The 20,134-nt window shown below is 46.6% G+C and overlaps 1 long non-coding RNA gene across 1 annotated transcript in view; it reads left to right on the forward strand.

Moving 5' to 3' along the window:
* Positions 1–20,134, forward strand: part of LOC134928938 (uncharacterized) — a 105,360-nt gene that overhangs the window by 41,906 nt on the left and 43,320 nt on the right. The window lies entirely within an intron of this gene.

The following is a 20,134-nucleotide window of genomic DNA, read 5'->3' on the forward strand; positions in this document are numbered from 1 at the left end:
TCAAGTACGTGGATTGCAAATGGTTGCCCCGAGGACCCTGGGACCCTGGATCTGGTGAGTAGAATTTATTTAACAGGTACCCCTTGGATTCTACTGGAGAAGAGGACCGACCTGCGTGTGAACATAAGGTAAGTATGTATGTATGTTTGTGTGCATGTATGTAATAAATCTTTACTTTCACGGTGTGTGTGTCTTGTCTTTTTTTGAGTATTTTTTTAGTAATAGTACTACAGGTACCAGCGGGCCCGTTTTTCCGCCGCATGCTGGTACTTGATGTTCTCTAAGTACCAGCATGCGGGGGAGGCTTGCTGGGCCTTGTAGTACTGCTACTAAAAACAATATCTTTTCATTATCACAAAAGGCTATCAGCCCCCCCATCCGCAGCCCATTGGATGGGGGGGACAGCCTCGGGCTTCACCCCTGGCCCTTGGGTGGCTGGGGGGGGGGACCCCTTGATTTAAGGGGTCCCCACTCCCCCAGGGTACCCCGGCCAGGGGTGACTAGTTGGATTTTTGATGCCACGGCCGCAGGGCACTATATAAAAGTGACCCCCGGCTGTGGCATTATCTGTCCAGCTAGTGGAGCCCGGTGCTGGTTTTAAAAATACGGGGGACCCCTACTCTTTTTGTCCCCCGTATTTTTGGAACCAGGACCAGGCGCAGAGCCCGATGCTGGTTGCTTAAATATGGGGGAACCCCTGTCAATTTTTCCCCCATATTTCTGCAACCAGGATCGGCTCAAAGAGCCCGAGGCTGGTTATGCTTAGGAGGGGGGACCCCACGCAATTTTTTTTTAATTATTTTACACTGTTTAATTTAAAAAAAAAATAAAAATGAACCCCAGCACGGATCACACAGATCCGGCCGAGATTCATTTTTAAAAAGTCGGCAGTGTTTTGCTAATCACTGCCGTAAAAAAAAAAAAGACCACGAATGACATCGACATCGGAACAAAAGAAAAACCCGAATACGACAGCTTAGTAAATCCGTCGTAACAAATTCAAAAAGTTGCAGTTTTACACTTTCGATTTCATTCGTGATTATTCTCCCACCAAATCGGGAGAATTACGAATGTTAGTAAATATACCCCATCTTTTTTATTTATATTTTGTGCTGTATCCTACCAGAATACATCCAGGCATGCTCCGTCCATTTCAGGGTGTGGTGTCTGTAGCTCATATTCTTATTGTAACTTATTGTCCTGTTTTCATATCTCTTCCTATCACCGCATTGTAATTAATTCAAATAAATATTAATAATAATTATAAATTAGATACATTTAAATTAAATGAATATAAATAAACTCTCCGCACTCATATAGTGAACTTTCTGCATATCGAAGATATCTTGGAGGAAATTAAGAATTTTATTCTAAATAAATTAAATAAATTGAAATTAAAATAAATTTAATTAATTAAATCTAAAATATCGTCTTTTTTTATTTTTCTTTGCCTTAATCATCTTTTTGTGAACTGAAATCTGGAGCCTTGCCTAATGCGTCTTTTTGCAAATACATTCTTTTTTTAATATTTTGTCCTCCCAGTATATACATCCAAGGGCTGCTGCTCCGTCCAGCTACCTCGGTGCAACCTTTTGGCCTAAACTGGATAACACAATATTGTGAGGTGTGAGGTGTTCAGAATAGTCTGGAAATGAGTGGAAATGAATGTTATTGAGGTTAATAATACTGCAAGAAAAAAGATACCTCCAAATTCTGTAACTTTTAGCTGTTTTGATGATTTTTTTTTAAACATACAGATCCAAAACCAATACCAAAACCAAAACCTGCAAGGCTGGTTTTGGCAAAACCAATCCAGATCCAAAACACGAAGGAGATCTAGATCCAAAGCCAAAACACAAAACCCGAAAAATGGCTTGGTGCACACCTCTATCTTGATGTGCACCGGAAATTTTTCGGGTTTTGTGTTTTGGTTTTGGGTTCGGTTCCGTGGCCGTGTTTTGGGTTCGAACGCGTTTTGGCAAAACCTCACCGAATTTTTTTTGTCGGATTCGGGTGTGTTTTGGATTCGGGTGTTTTTTTCAAAAAACCCTAAAAAACAGCTTAAATCATAGAATTTGGGGGTCATTTTGATCCCAAAGTATTATTAACCTCAATAACCATAATTTCCACTAATTTTCAGTCTATTCTGAACACCTCACACCTCACAATATTATTTTTAGTCCTAAAATTTGCACCGAGGTCGCTGGATGACTAAGCTAAGCGACCCAAGTGGCCGACACAAACACCTGGCCCATCTAGGAGTGGCACTGCAGTGTCACGCAGGATGGCCCTTCCAAAAAACACTCCCCAAACAGCACATGACGCAAAGAAAAAAAGAGGCGCAATGAGGTAGCTGTGTGACTAAGCTCAGCGACCCTAGTGGCCGACACAAACACCTGGCCCATCTAGGAGTGGCACTGCAGTGTCACGCAGGATGGCCCTTCCAAAAAACACTCCCCAAACAGCACATGACGCAAAGAAAAATGAAAGAAAAAAGAGGTGCAAGATGGAATTGTCTTTGGGCCCTCCCACCCACCCTTATGTTGTATAAACAGGACATGCACACTTTAACCAACCCATAATTTCAGTGACAGGGTCTGCCACACGACTGTGACTGAAATGACGGGTTGGTTTGGACCCCCACCAAATAAGAAGCAATTAATCTCTCCTTGCACAAACTGGCTCTACAGAGGCAAGATGTCCACCTCATCATCATCCTCCGATTCATCACCGTGTACATCCCCCTCCTCACAGATTATCAATTTGTCCCCACTGGAATCCACCATCACAGCTCCCTGTGTACTTTGTGGAGGCAATTGCTGCTGGCGAATGTCTCCATGGATGAATTGATTATAATTCATTTTAATGAACATCATCTTCTCCACATTTTCTGGAAGTAACCTCGTACGCCGATTGCTGACAAGGTGAGCGGCGGCACTAAACACTCTTTCGGAGTACACACTTGTGGGAGGGCAACTTAGGTAGAATAAAGCCAGTTTGTGCAAGGGCCTCCAAATTGCCTCTTTTTCCTGCCAGTATACGTACGGACTGTCTGACCTGCCTACTTGGATGCGGTCACTCATATAATCCTCCACCATTCTTTCAATGGTGAGAGAATCATATGCAGTGACAGTAGACGACATGTCCGTAATCGTTGTCAGGTCCTTCAGTCCGGACCAGATGTCAGCATCAGCAGTCGCTCCAGACTGCCCTGCATCACCGCCAGCGGGTGGGCTCGGAATTCTGAGCTTTTTCCTCGCACCCCCAGTTGCGGGAGAATGTGAAGGAGGAGATGTTGACAGGTCGCGTTCCGCTTGACTTGACAATTTTCTCTCCAGCAGTTCTTTGAACCCCTGCAGACTTGTGTCTGCCGGAAAGAGAGATACAACGTAGGTTTTAAATCTAGGATCGAGCACGGTGGCCAAAATGTAGTGCTCTGATTTCAACAGATTGACCACCCGTGAATCCTTGTTAAGCGAATTAAGGGCTCCATCCACAAGTCCCACATGCCTAGCGGAATCGCTCAGTGTTAGCTCTTCCTTCAATGTCTCCAGCTTCTTCTGCAAAAGCCTGATGAGGGGAATGACCTGACTCAGGCTGGCAGTGTCTGAACTGACTTCACGTGTGGCAAGTTCAAAAGGTTGCAGAACCTTGCACAACGTTGAAATCATTCTCCACTGCACTTGAGACAGGTGCATTCCACCTCCTATATCGTGGTCAGTTGTATAGGCTTGAATGGCCTTTTGCTGCTCCTCCAACCTCTGAAGCATATAGAGGGTTGAATTCCACCTCGTTACCACTTCTTGCTTCAGATGATGGCAGGGTAGGTTCAGGCGTTTTTGGTGTTGCTCCAGTCTTCTGTACGTGGTGCCTGTACGCCGAAAGTGTCCCGCAATTCTTCTGGCCACCGACAGCATCTCTTGCACGCCCCTCTCGTTTTTTAAATAATTCTGCACCACCAAATTCAAGGTATGTGCAAAACATGGGACGTGCTGGAATTTGCCCATATTTAATGCACTCACAATATTGCTGGCATTGTCCGATGCCACAAATCCACAGGAGAGTCCAATTGGGGTAAGCCATTCTGCGATGATCTTCCTCAGTTGCCGTAAGAGGTTTTTAGCTGTGTGCGTATTCTGGAAAGCGGTGATACAAAGCGTAGCCTGCCTAGGAAAGAGTTGGCGTTTGCGAGATGCTGCTACTGGTGCCGCCGCTGCTGTTCTTGCGGCGGGAGTCAATACATCTACCCAGTGGGCTGTCACAGTCATATAGTCCTGAGTCTGCCTGCTCCACTTGTCCACATGTCCGTGGTTAAGTGGACATTGGGTACAACTGCATTTTTTAGGACACTGGTGAGTCTTTTTCTGAGGTCTGTGTACATTTTCGGTATCGCCTGCCTAGAGAAATGGAACCTAGATGGTATTTGGTACCGGGGACACAGTACCTCAATCAAGTCTATAGTTGGCTCTGCAGTAATGATGGGTACCGGAACCACGTTTCTCACCGCCCAGGATGCCAAGGCCTCAGTTATCCGCTTTGCAGCAGGATGACTGCTGTGATATTTCATCTTCCTCGCAAAGGACTGTTGGACAGTCAATTGCTTGGTGGAAGTAGTAAAAGTGGTCTTACGACTTCCCCTCTGGGATGACCATCGACTCCCAGCAGCAACAACAGCAGCGCCAGCAGCAGTAGGCGTTACACTCAAGGATGCATCGGAGGAATACCAGGCAGGAGAGGACTCGTCAGAATTGCCAGTGACATGGCCTGCAGGACTATTGGCATTCCTGGGGAAGGAGGAAATTGACACTGAGGGAGTTGGTGGGGTGGTTTGCGTGAGCTTGGTTACAAGAGGAAGGGATTTACTGGTCAGTGGACTGCTTCCGCTGTCGCCCAAAGTTTTTGAACTTGTCACTGACTTATTATGAATGCGCTGCAGGTGACGTATAAGGGAGGATGTTCCGAGGTGGTTAACGTCCTTACCCCTACTTATTACAGCTTGACAAAGGCAACACACGGCTTGACACCAGTTGTCCGCATTTCTGTTGAAATACTTCCACACCGAAGAGCTGATTTTTTTGGTATTTTTACCAGGCATGTCAATGGCCATATTCCTCCCACGGACAACAGGTGTCTCCCCGGGTGCCTGACTTAAACAAACCACCTCACCATCAGAATCCTCCTTGTCAATTTCCTCCCCAGCGCCAGCAACACCCATATCCTCCTCATCCTGGTGTACTTCAACACTGACATCTTCAATCTGACTATCAGGAACTGGACTGCGGGTGCTCCTTCCAGCACTTGCAGGGGGCGTGCAAATGGTGGAAGACGCATGCTCTTCACGTCCAGTGTTGGGAAGGTCAGGCATTGCAACCGACACAATTGGACTCTCCTTGTGGATTTGTGATTTCGAAGAATGCACAGTTCTTTGCTGTGCTTTTGCCAGCTTAAGTCTTTTCATTTTTCTAGCGAGAGGCTGAGTGCTTCCATCCTCATGTGAAGCTGAACCACTAGCCATGAACATAGGCCAGGGCCTCAGCCGTTCCTTGCCACTCCGTGTGGTAAATGGCATATTGGCAAGTTTACGCTTCTCCTCCGACGATTTTATTTTAGATTTTTGAGTCCTTTTTTTACTGATATTTTGAGTTTTGGATTTTACATGCTCTGTACTATGACATCGGGCATCGGCCTTGGCAGACGACGTTGATGGAATTTCATCGTCTCGGCCATGACTAGTGGCAGCAGCTTCAGCACGAGGTGGAAGTGGATCTTGATCTTTCCCTATTTTTGGAACCTCAACATTTTTGTTCTCCATATTTTAATAGGCACAACTAAAAGGCACCTCAGGTAAACAATGGAGATGGATGGATACTAGTATACTTATGGATGACGAGTGACTGACGACACAGAGGTAGCTACAGCCGTGGACTACCGTACTGCGTCTGCTAGTATAGAGATGATAATGATATAAAAAATATATATATATCACTACTGCAGGTATATATAATATAATGACGGACCTGCTGGACACTGTCAGCAGACTCCTAAACTACTAGTATGAAGAAGATAGAAAAAAAAAACCAACCACAGGTAGGTATACAATTATGGACGAGCACTGACGACACAGAGGTAGCTACAGCCGTGGACTACCGTACTGCGTCTGCTAGTATAGAGATGATAATGATATAAAAAATATATATATATCACTACTGCAGGTATATATAATATAATGACGGACCTGCTGGACACTGTCAGCAGACTCCTAAACTACTAGTATGAAGAAGATAGAAAAAAAAAACCCACCACAGGTAGGTATACAATTATGGACGAGCACTGACGACACAGAGGTAGCTACAGCCGTGGACTACCGTACTGCGTCTGCTAGTATAGAGATGATAATGATATAAAAAATATATATATATCACTACTGCAGGTATATATAATATAATGACGGACCTGCTGGACACTGTCAGCAGACTCCTTAACTACTAGTATGAAGAAGATAGAAAAAAAAAACCCACCACAGGTAGGTATACATCTATGGACGAGCACTGACGACACAGAGGTAGCTACAGCCGTGGAGTACCGTACTGCGTCTGCTAGTATAGAGATGATAATGATATAAAAAATATATATATATCACTACTGCAGGTATATATAATATAATGACGGACCTGCTGGACACTGTCAGCAGACTCCTAAACTACTAGTATGAAGAAGATAGAAAAAAAAAACCCACCACAGGTAGGTATACAATTATGGACGAGCACTGACGACACAGAGGTAGCTACAGCCGTGGACTACCGTACTGCGTCTGCTAGTATAGAAATGATAATGATATAAAAAATATATATATATCACTACTGCAGGTATATATAATATAATGACGGACCTGCTGGACACTGTCAGCAGACTCTTAAACTACTAGTATAAAGAAGATAGAAAAAAAAACCCACCACAGGTAGGTATACAATTATGGACGAGCACTGACGACACAGAGGTAGCCACAGCCGTGGACTACCGTACTGCGTCTGCTAGTATAGAGATGATAAAGATGATAGAGATGAACAAAAAAAATATAACACTACTGCAGGTAAATATTTATATAATATAATGAATGACGGACCTGCTGGACACTGTCAGCAGAATGCGTTTATAGAATAAAAAAACAAAACACCACAGGAGTGTTTAACTTTTTCAGGCAGACAATATACTGGTGGTCACTGGTCAGTCACACTGGCAGCAAAAGTGTGCACTGTACTCCTGCTATAACTGCACCCCAGTCTCCCCCACAATTCAGCTGTGTGAGCAGTGAGCACTCAGCACAGTCAGATATACATAGATGATATTATCATACAGCACACTGAGGCTGAGCACAGATATGGTATGTGACTGTGTATTGTTTTTTTTCAGGCAGAGAACGGATTATATTAAATAATAAATAAAACTGGTGGTGGTCAGTCACTAGTAACTAACTATCAGCAAAACTCTGCACTCTGAGTACTCCTAATGCTCCCTAAAATTACTAAGTAATCAACTCAAGTGTCTCTATCTATTCTAACGGAGAGGACGCCAGCCACGTCCTCTCCCTATCAATCTCAATGCACGTGTGAAAATGGCGGCGACGCGCGGCTCCTTATATAGAATCCGAGTCTCGCGATAGAATACGAGCCTCGCGAGAATCCGACAGCGGGATGATGACGTTCGGGCGCGCTCGGGTTAGCCGAGCAAGGCGGGAAGATCCGAGTCTGCCTTGGACCCATGTAAAAAGGCTGAAGTTCGGGGGGGTTCGGATTCCGAGGAACCGAACCCGCTCATCTCTATCTTGAATCAGGCCTAATGTACCTCTCTCTAAAATGTATGTTAAAGTTTCCCTAGCCCACCCAGGGCCTTTTCACTAAATGGTCTGAAAGGGCAATTGCTATGGGACCATTAGAAGGTGACAACATTCACATTTACTAATAATGGAGTCAGCAAAGTGGTTTCCATAAAGTAAGGTAGAGTATGCCACAGGAAAACAAGGGAATGCTTGCATTAAAAAGAATAGTTTGCTGCCTGTGATAAGTCATTTGAACCAAGTTACCTTGAACACTAATCAAAATAACAAAAACTAGGCCAAAATGTAAAGTACATATTAAGTTTAACATTATGTAGCATTTACTACCCAAATCCTAAAACAGCCTCCAAGTTCTATTCTGCCAGTTCTTCAATATGCGTCACCCACCAAACGCCAATCAGCATCAGTGCTGCGCTCCCAGTGCGGCTGTGCTGTGTGCTGTGGTCATGGCCCCTGTCTTTTAGAATAATTTTTATTTATAATGTAGCACAGCACACCCGCCCGTCAACCACCAGCAGTCCCCAAATTGGCCGGCCATAGACTACAGCTGGCATTCAGCAGCAGGGAGCTGCAGACTGCCGATTTTATATTTTTAAATAAATTACAAGATTTCCGCAGCCTAATGAGCCGGCTCCAGTGCACATCGCTGGGGCCGACTCCAGCAGCTTCCTATGTACTTCTGGGTAGTTGGCAACTTTCCTGGGACCAGCGGCCACCGCTCAGTGTGCAAGAGTCTGCAAGAGCTCCTCTAACCCCGGATATTAGACAGATATTAGATTCTGCGCTGCAGTGCTTTGCACCACAGTTCTTTCCTCAGGGGCTGGACTTTACAGGAAGCTCAGCATGGGACACAGGAGGCCAGGGGCACCAGGGCTGGTGCTGCTGCTTCAGGTCAGTCACTGTATCTGCTTGCCTGGTGTACACCTGCAGGTTAGAGGTCCAGCCTCATGTCCTGGAAAATACTGCACCGTAGACCTGTCATCTGCTGGCCTGTGACTGCTCCCTATGCCCCATGAATGCTCTCTGTGTCCCAGGCATACCACACTGACTGCTCCCTATACCCTCTGACTGCTCCCTATACCCCCTGACTGCTCCATATACCGCCGACTACTCCCTATCCTCTCTGACTGCTCTCTATGCCCTCTGATTGCTCCCTATATCCTCTGACTGCTCCCTATGCCCCCTGACTGCCCTCTATGCCCCCTGACTACTCCCTATTTCCTCTGACTGCTCCATGACTGCTCCCTATGCCCTCTGACTGCTCTCTATGTCCCCTGACTGCTCTCTATGCCCCTGACACCCCTCTGACTGCAACTGATGTCCCCTTCTTCCTGCACCTCAGACCTAGCAGGAAAACTGCCTGACAACCTCTCCCTCACTGCCTGTCACCAACTGCCTCTCCCAGTATCCCAGTATCCCACTCCCTGTCACCCAATGCCCCTCTGTATCCAACTAGCTCTCTGCATCACCTATCTCTCGCTTGTCAGCCTCTTCCTGTCACACAATGCTTCTCGCCATCATCCTCTACATCATCCACTAACTCTCCCTGGTGTTATCCACTGCACCCCCCTGTCACCCTTTCCCTTGCATCACCCACTGCCTCTCCCTGGCATCACCCACTGCCTATCTGTCTCCCACTATCTCACTCCATCACCCACTGCCTCTCCCACGCATCACTAACTCCCCATCAACCTCTGCTTCTCCCTCTCACCCACTGCATCTCCATGTCACTCTGTCTCCCACTATTTCTCCCCGTCACATCTCCCTGATGTCCACTGCCTCTCCCCATCATCCTCTAAATCACCCACTGCCTCTCCCTTGGGTCACCCATTGTATTGTGGTGGAGCGTGATGAAAATGAGGGCATGGCACATGGAGACAGCATTCCCTTTGAGTGCACACCCCTTGGCGTGTGGCCACACCCAATTTTCCAGGAGTGTGCCTTCGGTACACACAATATAGGGATGGAGTTAGGAGAGCACTGGGACTGGGCCAAAACAAATGGTATGACCCGGGGAACATGGCTCACACTGGGGTAAGGTGGGCATGACTCACACTGGGGGAAGGGGGGACATGGCTTACACTGGGACCAGGGGAAGGGGTTACATGGGTCTCACGGGGAGAAGGAATGGGACATGGCTAACACAGGGGCCAAGGGAGGGGGGACCACACAAGGGCCCCTAGTTATAATAAAATGGAGAGACCCGCCAAGCAGCCACGTGAGGGACGCCACAGCCTGAGGCTTTGACACAGTGTGATCATTGAATTTGTATGTTTTAATTTTCCTATTGGCGCCATTGTGTTTGTTCATTTTCATGTGAAGCCAATGTGATTTATTATTTTCATTGAGGTGGCCTATGTGCTGTATTATTTTTCTATCAGGGCCAATTTGTCTTATTATTTTCCCGCAGGGGCTTACTGTATGTGCTTTTTGTGGTGGCCTATGTGCTTTATTTTCTAGTAGTTCCAATGTGTGTGTTTTATTTTCCTATCTGTGCCAATGTGTGTTTTTAAATACAGTGGGGTCAGTAATTTAGTGTAGGGTAAATAGGGGTCAATAATTTAGTGTAGGATGTAAATGGGTCAGTAGTTTAGGGTATAGAGGTGTCAGTGATTTAATGTAGGGTATAGAGGGGTCAGTGATGTGGTGGCAGGTATAAAGAAGTCAGTTTACATACTAATTACTGTATTTTTTGCGGGCTGGAAGGGGGAGCGGGAGCACAGCATTTTATCTTGCCTCCGGGCAACTGGGATGAAGTTACGCCACTGGCAAGTACTAATCTAAGTATAATACCTAGCCATAAACAGGGCTTAAACTTTCCCAAGCAGATTTTCCTGCCCAAATTCTAAGACTGCATAAACTCTCACACAGAGCAATTTGCCTTGATTAGTGCATATTACCCCTGTGTTTTGCAAATGGGTATGAACCCTGTACCCTGGCAGCACTAATATACAGGGTGAGTAAAATAATGTCCCAGATTTCAAAGGTTAACAAAAATGGCATGGTAAATGGTATTCAGAATTTTAGTACATAATCTAAAAGTGCATGGAATACAGTTTATTTTCAATTGGTTATAAATAAGGTTATCATCCAGATGGTGGTCTTCATTCGTGATACATTTGTAGGCAATTTTTTTAAAGTTTTGCATCACTCTGTGGGTTATTTTCGGCATCATCACTGTAATTTCTTGATGTACTCAAATTTTGAATAGCAGTGACCATGCCTTTTTGTTAACCTTTAAAATCTGGGAGATTTTTTTTTTTTTTGCCTCATCCTTTATTAAGGCAACCATGAGCTCATCAGAACTTCACTTTTATTTTAAGTAATTTGCAAAAAACAGGAGACAGAAGGCACTTCTAGGGTTTAGTAGCAAGGGGTTTCATGTTTTGCAGAGGTTTGTTTCCAGAATGCTGTGTTCAGTATTGGCCTACCAGAGCTTGTGGGTGCGTTGGGGGCACGGTATTTTTTTTGTTGGTATTCATAGTATCATGCCCTGTAAAGAGAGGTCTCTTGATACTTTAGTCATCCCCACCCTCACTCCCTTTTCTTTATTTTTGTTGTTGGTTTTATTTGCAGAAGTGAGTAGTAGCAGCAGCTGTCTTTATGTACGATACAGTAGCTCTTGAGGTGCTGTCCCACCAATACATGGGTTATGCTGATTTTACCCTAATGGGGTCAGCAACACCACAGGTCCAAGTGGGCTACTTGTGTGTCCTTGAGAGGAGAGTTTGGATACACTGGGGAAGATATATCAATCTTGGACAGATACACATTGGAGTAGTTGCTTCAAGAAACCAACCAGCTTTTACAACTGGGTACACACTGGGCGATATATTGTGGGCCCATTCACAGACATATCGTGTTGGCCCTGCAGCACAGCTGTTGGAAGATATATCTGCCAATATATCGGTGCAGTGTGGTGTGTGTATGAGAGGTCTACAGACTACCGGTACCCTTGTTGCAGGGGCTCCTAGTGACTGACATAACAAATGGGGGGGGGGGGGGGGGGCACATGTAAATGCACACCCAGTTGTGATGTCAGGCACAACACATCGGGCTGACGATCAGTAAGTGTGTATGCACTTACCGATCATCAGCTAGGTTGGCACAGTGTATTGTGCTGCATCAGTCCAACCAGTCACAGTGTTGGTGTCCTCTGCTGCTATAAGTCCCCAGTGCTGCTGGCTGCTGTATAAGTCCCTTGCATTTTTGCTGTGTTGTCCTGCATCAGACCAGGGGTAGTGTCTTGTGCAGCATCAGTCCAGTGACCAGTCACAGTGGTGGTACCCTCTGCTGCCATATATCCAGTGTTGCTGTATAAGTCCCTTTTAGCTGTGCTGTGTTGTCCTGCATTAGACCAGGGGAAGTGTCTTGTGCAGCATCAGTCCAGTGACCAGTCACAGTGGTGGTGTCCTCTGCTGCCATATATCCAGTGTAGCTGTATAAGTCCCTTTCAGTGTTGCTGTGTTGTGCTGCATCAGACCAGTGGTAGTGTCCTGGCCATCAGTCATTCCAGTGACTAGGTAGTCACAGTGGTATACGCTGCTGCTATATGTCCACTGCTACAGTATTATAATAATAATAATAATAATAACAACAAGTCCCTCACAGTGTTGCTGTATTGTGCTGCATCAGACCAGTGGTAGTGTCCTGGCCATCAGCCATTAGCAGAGGCGTATCTAGCATGGGGCGAGCAGGGCACGTGCCCTGGGCGCCATGGCAGCCCCAACAGAGGGGGGCGCCACCGGCACCTGCACGGCCCACTCGCCCCATGCTTCAGGGATTCCGCCGGCGCTACCCGCGGCGCTTTCCCTGTCTACCCGGCTGCTGTGCCTGTCACAATAGACAGGCAGCGGCAGCCAGGAGCCTCCCCCTACTCCCCCCTGCAAAGTGACTGTGTGTACGCGATCGCGTGCGCGATCGCGACCGCGGAGGTGCGCGCATGCGCGTGCGCGACCTCGGAGGGGCGTGCGGTCCCTGAACAGCAGTGAGTGCAGGTGAGCGGGAAGGGGGTGCGGGACATTTTGTGTGTGTGTGTGTGTGTGTGTGTGTGCGTGTTAAGTGTGTGTGTGTTAATTGTGTGTGTGTCGGACAGTGTGCGTGTGTGTTGTGTGTGGGACAGTGCGTGTGTGTTAATTGTGTGTGTGTGTGGGACAGTGTGAGTGTGTTAATTGTGTGTGTGGGACAGTTTGAGTGTGTGTAAATTGTGTGTGTGGGACAGTGTGCGTGTGTTAATTGTGTGTGTGTGGGACAGTGTGTGTGTGTGTGTGTGACAGTGTGAGTGTGTTAATTGTGTGTGTGGGACAGTGCGTGTTTGTTAATTGTGTGTGTGTGTAACAGTGTGAGTGTGTTAATTGTGTGTGTGGGACAGTTTTGAGTGCGTGTTAATTGTGTGTGTGTGTGTGTGGGACAGTGTGCGTGTGTGTTAATTGTGTATGTGTGGGACAGTGTGAGTGTGTTAATTGTGTGTGTGTGTGTGTGTGTGTGTGTGTGGGACAGTGTGAGTGTGTTAATTGTGTGTGTGTGGGACAGTTTGAGTGTGTGTTAATTGTGTGTGTGTGGGACAGTGTGCGTGTGTATTAATTGTGTGTGTGTGTGGGACAGTGTGCGTGTGTGTTAATTGTGTGTGTGTGGGACAGTGTGCGTGTGTGTTATTTGTGTGTGTGGGACAGTGTGCGTGTGTGTTATTTGTGTGTGTGGGACAGTGGCCCTCATTCCGAGTTGTTCGCTCGCAAGGCGAATGTAGCAGAGTTACACACGCTAAGCCGCCGCCTACTGGGAGTGAATCTTAGCTTCTTAAAATTGCGACCGACGTAGGCGCAATATTGCGATTACAAACGAGTTAGCAGTTTCAGAGTAGCTTCAGACTTACTCTGCCTGTGCGATCAGTTCAGTGCTTGTCGTTCCTGGTTGACGTCACAAACACACCCAGCGTTCGCCCAGGCACTCCCACCGTTTCTCCGGCCACTCCTGCGTTTTTTCCGGAAACGGTAGCGTTTTCAGCCACACGCCCCTGAAACGCCGTGTTTCCGCCCAGTAACACCCATTTCCTGTCAATCACATTACGTTCGCCGGAGCGAAGAAAAAGCCGTGAGTAAAAATACTTTCTTCATAGTAAAGTTACTTGGCGCAGTCGCAGTGCGAATATTGCGCATGCGTACTAAGCGGATTTTCACTGCGATGCGATGAAAAATACCGAGCGAACAACTCGGAATGAGGGCCAGTGTGCGTGCGTGTGTGTTAATTGTGTTTGGGACAGTGTGCGTGCGTTAATTGTCCCGGCGGTTATTGGCGTCTGTAGTGTGCGCCCCGTCCTCCTCCGCTGCCGCTGACAAGAGCGGCGGTGTGCGGCTCTCCCCCTCCTCCGCCGGCTCCGTCCTCCCGTCGTGGCCCTGCAGTGTGTGCCGGTCTCCCCAGCAGCAGCAGCAGCAGCAGGTTAGTCTCTCCCCCCCCCCTCTCTCTCTCTCTCTCTCTCTCTCCTCCTGTGGATTGCAGTTTGTAAGTATCATTTTAATTTTTACAGGTACCCCTATTGAATTCTACTGGACAAGTGGACGTGACCGGCGTGGGATGTAGGTAAGTAATCTGTCTCTTATTTTTACAGGTACCCCTATTGGATTCTACTGGACAAGTGGACGTGACCGGCGTGGGATGTAGGTAAGTAATCTGTCTCTCATTTTTACAGGTACCCCTATTGGATTCTACTGGACAAGTGGACGTGACCGGCGTGGGATGTAGGTAAGTAATCTGTCTCTCATTTTTACAGATTCCCCTACTGTATTCTACTGGACAAGTGGACGTGACCAGCGTGGGATGTAGGTAAGTAATCTGTCTCTCATTTTTACAGGTACCCTTATTGAATTCTACTGGACAAGTGGACGTGACCAGCGTGGGATGTAGGTAAGTAATCTGTCTCTCATTTTTACAGGTACCCCTATTGGATTCTACTGGACAAGTGGACGTGATCGGCGTGGGATGTAGGTAAGTAATCTCTCTCTCATTTTCACAGGTACCCCTATTGGATTCTACTGGACAAGTGGACGTGACCGGCGTGGGATGTAGGTAAGTAATCTGTCTCTCATTTTTACAGATTCCCCTACTGGATTCTACTGGACAAGTGGACGTGACCAGCGTGGGATGTAGGTAAGTAATCTGTCTCTCATTTTTACAGGTACCCCTATTGAATTCTACTGGACAAGTGGACGTGACCAGCGTGGGATGTAGGTAAGTAATCTGTCTCTCATTTTTACAGGTACCCCTATTGGATTCTACTGGACAAGTGGACGTGACCGGCGTGGGATGTAGGTAAGTAATCTGTCTCTCATTTTTACAGATTCCCCTACTGGATTCTACTGGACAAGTGGACGTGACCAGCGTGGGATGTAGGTAAGTAATCTGTCTCTCATTTTTACAGGTACCCCTATTGAATTCTACTGGACAAGTGGACGTGACCAGCGTGGGATGTAGGTAAGTAATCTGTCTCTCATTTTTACAGGTACCCCTATTGGATTCTACTGGACAAATGGACGTGATCGGCGTGGGATGTAGGTAAGTAATCTGTCTCTCATTTTTACAGGTAACGCTATTGGATTCTACTGGACAAGTGGACGTGACCGGCGTGGGATGTAGGTAAGTAATCTGTCTCTCATTTTTACAGGTACCCCTATTGGATTCTACTGGACAAGTGGACGTGACCGGCGTGGGATGTAGGTAAGTAATCTGTCTCTCATTTTTACAGATTCCCCTACTGGATTCTACTGGACAAGTGGATGTGACCAGCGTGGGATGTAGGTAAGTAATCTATCTCTAATTTTTACAGGTACCCCTATTGAATTCTACTGGACAAGTGGACGTGACCAGCGTGGGATGTAGGTAAGTAATCTGTCTCTCATTTTTACAGGTACCCCTATTGGATTCTACTGGACAAGTGGACGTGATCGGCGTGGGATGTAGGTAAGTAATCTGTCTCTCATTTTTACAGATTCCCCTACTGGATTCTACTGGACAAGTGGACGTGACCGGCGTGGGATGTAGGTAAGTAATGTGTCTCTCATTTTTACAGCTACCCCTATTGGATTCTACTGGACAAGTGGACGTGACCGGCGTGGGATATAGGTAAGTATGTGTGAGTGTGTCAGTGTGCTTTAATAAATTTTTACTGTCACGGTGTGTGAGTTGTGTTTTTATTTGGGTATTTTTTCTGTTGTAGAACTACAGGTACCGGCGGGCCCGTTATTTCCCTGCATGTTGGTACTTGAGGTTCTCCAAGTACCAGCAAGCGGGGGAGGCTTTCTGGGCCTTGTAGTTCCACAACAAAAAACAATATTCTTTTTTTACTTACATGGCTATCAGCCTCCCATCCACAGCCCACGGATGGGGGGGACAGCCTCGGGCTTCACCCCTGGCCCTTGGGTGCCTGGAGGGGGGGTGACCCCTTGATTTAAGGGGTCCCCACTCCTCCAGGGAACCCCGGCCAGTGGTGACTAGTTGGGGGGGTAATGCCACGGCCGCAGGGACCTACATAAATGTGTCCCCCGGCTGTGGCATTATGTCCCTGGCTAGTGGAGCCCGGTGCTGGTTTAAAAAATACGGGGGACCCCTACATCTTTTGTCCCCCGTATTTTTGGAACCAGGACCGGACTAAGAGCCCGATGCTGGTTGTCTAAATACGGGGAACCCCTGTCCAATTTTTTCCCAGTATTTAAACAACCAGGACTGGCTCAAAGAGCCCGAGGCTGGTTATACTTAGGAGGGGGACCTCACGCAGTTTTTTTTTTACATTTTTAACCCATTCAGACCCTTCTCCATTAAGTTAATGGAAACCCTGGACAACAAAATTGCATTCATGTCCTCCTCCCACTCCCTTCCCAGTCCCAAACACTGATTATTATTTTTTTCTATAAAAATGTACAATATATCACAAGTATGATGAGCAGGCATGCAGCGGGCATTGGCGACTTTGGACTGAGTTGCAAATTAGTGGCGGAGGGCTGGGTCAGTTGATGGTGGGCGAGTTTGTAAGCCATTGGTGGTGGCAGCGGGCAGCGGCTCAGAGGCAGGGGCGGGCATTGGCTCGGTGGCGGTAGGGGTCATCGGCAGGATTCGGCGGACATTATGGCTGTAGTGCCTCACCGCACGCCACTGACCTCACCGCACGCCACTGGTGTGTGGGACAGTGTGCGTGTGTGTTAATTGTGTGTGTGGGACAGTGTGAGTGTGTGTTAATTGTGTGTGTGTGGAACAGTGTCAGTGTGTGTAAATTTTTGCAGTCCAGTGTGTGTGTGGGGGAGAGGAAAGTATGAGAATGTGTGTGTGTAGTCTGAGTGGGTGTGTGTAGGATTTGGGGGTGGCCAGTCTGTGTGTATGTAATCAGTGTGTGTGGGATGTACTAATGGCCATTTACCGAAGAGAGATATGTATTAAACCACGGGCACTGAGATGCCCTTCTCGCTCACCATCCAGCTGGGTGGGCGAGCCGGGCGGGTGGAAAGCCAGCAGCAGGGGCAGCATGCCGGATATCAGCAGCCGAGGGTGGGGGCTGTAATGCACATGCGGAGCCCAAAGCCGGAGATCAGCAGCATGCTGACCGGCAATAAGCAGCTTCTGCTTCCGCGTTCAACATGCTGCTGATCTCCGGCTTTGGGCTACGCAGGGTTCGGGGGATGGGTGTCCTCTGCCGGTGTACTGCAGCTTCGGGGGTGCGGGCTCCGGAGGCTTTCAGCACTGTTGAATATCCAGCTGCCTCAAGTATGTACAGCCCGCACCCTCTGCTGCTGATATCCGGCATGCTGCTGCTGGCTGTCCCCCCGCCCGGCTCGGCCACACAGCAGTATGGTGAGAAGGGCATCTCAGTTCCTGAGGTTTAACACATATGCCTCAGAAAATGGCCTCTGCGGTAAACGATACTAATGCTTACCGTGACAGTAACAGCGGGGAGGAAGGCGCACATCGGGATCCTGCAGCATGAAACAAGAACCCCTTCGGAGCGCAGCAGACCACACTGAAAAGGGTGCATACCCGGTGCGGTGCTCTGCATCCCGGTTGGTGCCGAAGATGTGGAGTGTCGGAGGTGGCAGAAGCGCCGCAGCTTGGGGTGAGAAACCGCTGCAGCCCTTCCGCTGCTAAACTCTGCAATTAGTCTATTAAGGGGGTGGACTCCCCTCATCATAGTGCCCCACAGGCCATGTTAATTCTGGGTGTAGGATCCCCTAACTCTATAATGGGAATTTTGGCTCATATCATGTGCTGTAACGTGAATTTTGGCTAATACCGTGTGCTATAATGTGAATTTCGGCTCATACTATGTGGGGTAATGTGAATTTTGGCTCATTCCGTGTGCTGTAATGTGAATTTCGGCTCATACCGTGTGCTGTAATGTGAATTTCGGCTCATACCATGTGGGGAAATGTGAATTTTGGCTCATACCATGTGGAGTAATGTGAATTTTGGCTCATACCGTGTGCTATAATGTGAATTTCGGCTCATACTATGTGGGGTAATGTGAATTTTGGCTCATTCCGTGTGCTGTAATGTGAATTTCGGCTCATACCGTGTGCTGTAATGTGAATTTCGGCTCATACCATGTGGGGAAATGTGAATTTTGGCTCATACCATGTGGAGTAATGTGAATTTTGGCTCATACCGTGTGCTATAATGTGAATTTCGGCTCATACCGTGTGCTATAATGTGAATTTTGGCTCATACCATGTGGGGTAATGTGAATTTCGGCTCATACTGTGTGCTATAATGTGAATTTCGGCTCATGCCCTGTGGGGCAATGTGAATTTCGGCTCATACTGTGTGCTATAATGTGAATTTCGGCTCATACCGTGTGCTATAATGTGAAAGGGGCACCAGTACTAGATAGTATAAGGGGTCCTACTACACTGAAGGACACGCCCCTTTTGAGTGACCGCGCCCCTTTTCCGGAGCGCGTGCGCCTTCGGCGCGCGCATAATTGCTATCTGCACTCTTTCATTCCACCTTCAAAAATTCAACTTCGACCACTGCACCTACATACACATACATACACACCCTGACATCTTTATATGCAGTGACACCGGTGGCGTCTGCACATACTTTCCTTTTGTATTTTTTTTTATTATCATTTTATTAATTTATTATTTTTATTAAGAAAAAATTATTATTATTATTTTTTTTTTATTTTTTTTTGGGGGGGGGGGGGGGTGCGCCATTATTGATCTTGCCCTGGGCTCCAAAAACCCTAGTTACGCCTCTGGCCATTAGTCATTCCTGTGCCGCATATTGTGTTATATAACTCCAGAAACATAATGGAGAACAAAAATTTGAGGATAAAATAGGTAAAGCTCAAGAACCACTTCCTCCTAGTGCTGAAGCTGCTGCCACTAGCCATGACATAGACAATGAAATTCCATTGTCGTCTGCCAAGGCCGATGACCAAAGTGATAGTAGAGGGCAGGTAAAATCCAAAAAGCCAAAGTTCAGTAAAAAGACCCAAAAAAAGAAATTTAAATGGTCTGTGGAGAAACGTAAACTTGCCAATATGCCATTTATGACACGGAGTGGCAAGGAACGGCTGAGGCCCTGACCTATGTTCATGACTAGTGGTTCAGCTTCACATGACGATGGAAGCCCTCATAACTGAGGCCTTGACACTTATGTTGGTGTTAGACGTGAGTCCGGTATCCGCCATTAGTGCAGTGGGATTTAAACAATTGATGCAGGTATTGTGTCCCCGGTATCAAATCCCATCTAGATTTCACTTCACTAGGCAGGCGATACCGAGATTTAAACATTTTATTCCAGTGATTTGGACATATAATTATTAATTCCAGTGATTTTGCCAATTAATTCCAGTGATTTGGACGTGTAATTCCAGTGATTTTGCAGTATAATTCCAGTGATTTGGACGTATAATTATTAATTATAGTGATTTTGCCAATTAATTCCAGTGATTTGGACATATAATTCCAGTGATTTTGCAGTATAATTCCAGTGAGTTGGAAGTATAATTATTAATTACAGTGATTTTGCCAATTAATTCCAGGGATTTGGACGTATAATTATTAATTACAGTGATTTTGCCAATTAATTCCAGTGATTTGGACATATAATTCCAGTGATTTTGCAGTATAACTCCAGTGAGTTGGACGTATAATTATTAATTACAGTGATTTTGCCAATTAATTCCAGTGATTTGGATGTATAATTATTAATTACAGTGATTTTGCCAGTTAATTCTAGTGATTTGGACATATAATTCCAGTGATTTTGCAGTATAATTCCAGTGAGTTGGACGTATAATTATTAATTACAGTG

This window comes from Pseudophryne corroboree, chromosome 5, assembly GCF_028390025.1.
Source record: "Pseudophryne corroboree isolate aPseCor3 chromosome 5, aPseCor3.hap2, whole genome shotgun sequence".
NCBI lineage: Eukaryota > Metazoa > Chordata > Amphibia > Anura > Myobatrachidae > Pseudophryne > Pseudophryne corroboree.